Source organism: Rhyacophila brunnea, unplaced genomic scaffold, assembly GCF_057557595.1.
Source record: "Rhyacophila brunnea isolate RB1 unplaced genomic scaffold, BYU_Rbru_1.0 scaffold_5, whole genome shotgun sequence".
In the NCBI taxonomy this organism is placed as follows: Eukaryota; Metazoa; Arthropoda; class Insecta; order Trichoptera; family Rhyacophilidae; genus Rhyacophila; species Rhyacophila brunnea.
In genome coordinates this window covers 18,134,573-18,138,409 of record NW_028233170.1, presented here as the reverse complement: position 1 = coordinate 18,138,409, position 3,837 = coordinate 18,134,573, and positions in this window count along the sequence as shown.

Here is a 3,837-nt window from a genome sequence, read left to right as displayed (position 1 = left end):
ACCGTGTTTTTATTTTAAATCCTGAACACATTCCCTGACACCCGTACATTCTCACTGAGGTACTAACCATAGATAATATATGTAACGTATTAACTACACTAAGGTACTATATTTATCAAGACTGGTGATATTATATACGTGCCGACTTATATCATCATTAACACATTAAAACTGGGTCAATCCATTGCCGGATGAAGGTCTCCTCGAGCTAATTCCATTGTTCGAATCTAACTAACGAATCGATGCTTATGTTGGCCCCTTCATTTTCCTTGACAACATCTCTGCAGAGCATTCTTACTTGATCTTTCCACCCGCATTCCAACAGACGGCGTCTTAACAATTCTTTGAACCTGTAATCAAAAGCACTCTATTAATTGGAAAAGCAGGCACAAATGAAATGACCGAATGACCACTTTTTCATTAGAGGAAATATCGAATTCATTACATTCTCAATATCTTTCTATTGCGATTGAAATTTCTTTTATTAGGTTGTTTGCTATCCATACCCAGGCGGGATATAATCGTACCATGCCCGATTGGTTATAAAGTATTTTCTTGGCAGCTTTAGGTGTTAAGAAGACGCAGGAGGAAATATTTGAGGTACAAATTCCAGGACATAGACATTTACCATGCCATTAGTATGGGCATAGGAAGGTTAATTTCAAAGGAAAAAAATTAAAACACAGTAGCACCATGTATTTTAGCACTGTCAGTTCCATGGTATTGACTTGAATTATCTTACTAACTATTTAGTACTTTAGTATGAAAAAACTCCATCTATTTATTCAACTCAATCTGAGGTAGATAGTCAGGCACAAAGGGCCAAACCGCAGAACAGATTAATAAATCGATATGTAAAAACCATCATTTTGAAACGGGTTACTTTATGACGGTCAGGCCATAAAACCCAAGTATAACAAAGCATGTTCACTACCCTTAATTTTGAATGCATGTTACATTTACGTAACAAACTGTAATGCATATCATTTTCATACAGGTGTACTACCATTGAAAATAACGGTAAATATGCCGCAGCTGCCATCATGAGATTTTATAACTTTCTTTTTAGACCAAACCAAACCTAATCTAGCCTACCCCAACTTAATATAATCTTAGTTTGTGATAATAATGTATCAAAATGTATGAATAATTTTAAATTAACAATAATTATTGGATCGAAAAGCTTATGCGCCGACAAAAAAGGGTATTTATTATAATTGTCTACATGGAATAAACTGTTTTCGTAAAAAAAAAATCATAAAAGCTCATGATTTGCGGTATAATTAACAAAATAACATATTCTTTAACACGTGTTTAAGTTTATTTCATATTTTTCCACTCGACATCCGTAGCCTATTATCACAACCAGTAGGGTAAGCCAGTTCCCGGGGCCAGTGTGGGTAGATTGAACATAAATCTATGCATTGCTGCATTTATTAAAATTTGTGATATAATACACCTATATTCATTTCATCAGCCTGGATCAATCCACTGCTGGATGAAGGGCTACCCAAACTGATTCCACTCCACTAAGGTCTATGTACTGCATTGGTATATTCATCAAAATTGGTGATATTATATATGTCTATTATTGAATATATTATTACAGAACAATGCAAAGCGAATCCTACATTCTTCTCCACACTTATTTAATGAAGTCCTTGTGATTGCTGAGAATAAATGTATGTATATCTGTCAACAAAGCGACCTCAAGCGAAGCCAGGTACTTTAGCTAGTTCATAATATTTTATAAAATGTGTTTATCACTAAACTTACAAAATATACTTATATATACTTACAAAACATTGTATAGATTGCTCTATGACAGGGGCGGGCAAACTTTTTGGATGGAGGGCCAAATTCAAGAATTCAAAATGAGCGGCGGGCCGCAAGTAAAATACCATTTTTAGATATACACTATTTATTATCACGAAAAATAAACATTACAAAAAAATTAATGAGAAGTATGAAAGTGTTGTACATTTTTTCAAATTCAGGTGTTAATTTTGTGGTTGATATTTTCAAAACTGCTTGTAAATGGGCATCGGAGATATTTGATCGCAAAGAATTTTTATTGAGGTTCATGATCGAAAATGTTTGTTCACATATATAGGTTGATCCAAAAACAACGAACATTTTTCTTGCATGATCTTTAAGTTATTCGAATTTGTCTGAATTAAGGGCATTGTAAAATTTGAATATATCTTCACGACAATGCAATTCTCTTAAATCAGTGTCACACTGCAGACCAATAATCTCAAGTTGTAGCTCTGTCAGTACACTATCAATATCTATTGAAAATGGATCGCGTACTGTTGCTAAACTTGTCTCAATTTTTCGGAAGTCACCAAATCTTTGTAAAAAATCGTCATTCAGAGCTTTAATAATTTTACCGTATTCTTCAAATTTATATTCTGGTATATTCAGCAACTTCAAAGTTGGAAAGTGGCCCACGTTCTTATTCGATATTTGTCGAAGGAACAACTTGAGTTTTAATTGAAATCCATTCAAACTCTTCACCATATCGTGGGCATATATTTTTTTTCCTTGCAACGCAGAGTTAAAAGTATTTAAATGTGTCACGATGTTCAACATAGAAAATAGTGGTTACATAGTGTGAGACGAGACGTAAGGAAGACATACTGAGATAATACATTAACGAAACAACAAATTCTTCAAATTTTAATCTATTGTGAATATTTTTTAAAAAATATATAAAAAAGTTATTCGTAATCAGAAGTACAATTAATGATGGCGGGCCGCAAAAAAATACCCGGCGGGCCACAGTTTGCCCTCCCCTGCTCTATGACATGCATTTACTCACCTGGGTGACCTTGATCAAGCATGAGTACATGTAAAGTTATAATAATTATTGTCAATGCTGTGTGGTGTGGGTAGAAGAAGAGCTATATAATCTGAGAAAGAGATTGTTGGTAAAATTCTAAGTTATAATTAGGTAGACGAGATGGGAATTTTTAATATTAAAATCATAGAGTGGGGAGCAATAATTAGGATTGATAATGATATGTTATTGCTGTTATGTAATAATATAAACTACACTAGAGCCTCGAGTTCTACCGTTTCAACTCGTGTCGTTTTCGAATTGCGTCCCTAAAATATTTTGTACTCGAGTTGCGTCATTTTTCGACTCGGCTAAAAAAACGGGTTGTCTAAAATTTTTCAGAGATCTCCCTCGATATAGTGAAACTTTAACCCAAATCTTTTGGGGATTTCATTCCTAATGTTCTCTAAAGAAAGAAAAAAGTTTTTTTTTTTTTTTAAGTATGAATTACGAAAAAAGTAATTTTATGAATGCCTTCACTTTGTCTTTTTAAATCAGTGAATGAATAAGTTGTCCTTGCATTGATTTATTCACTCAATTTTTTTAAAATTTCAACCAAATAGATAAGTTTAACAACAAAATTATCGTTCCTAAACAAATTTCAACATTATGATTTGACCCTTTTATTTCATTTTTTCACGAGATAGCCAACGCGCTTCACAATTTAATAGGTAGTTTTGAAGTGAGATATTATAAAATTAGTCTCCATATTTTCAGACAGGTTTGCAAACAACCTTTTATGACTGTTTTTTTATAACTAGCGGCCGTTTTATAAAATATGCATTTGCAAACTGCAAACCTGTGGCTGCATTAATTGTGTTAAACTTTTCGCGCCTCCTTTTGCAACACTCCGCCCCTCCCAGTTTGGAAATCGTTGACCTACAGTAAAACAGGGTGAATAGGAATGTTTTCAGATTTCATATTCAATGGGCTGAATAGGAACAGCAAATAAATAGAAAGGAAAAACTGCAAATTTGAATAAAAAACAAAGCAAA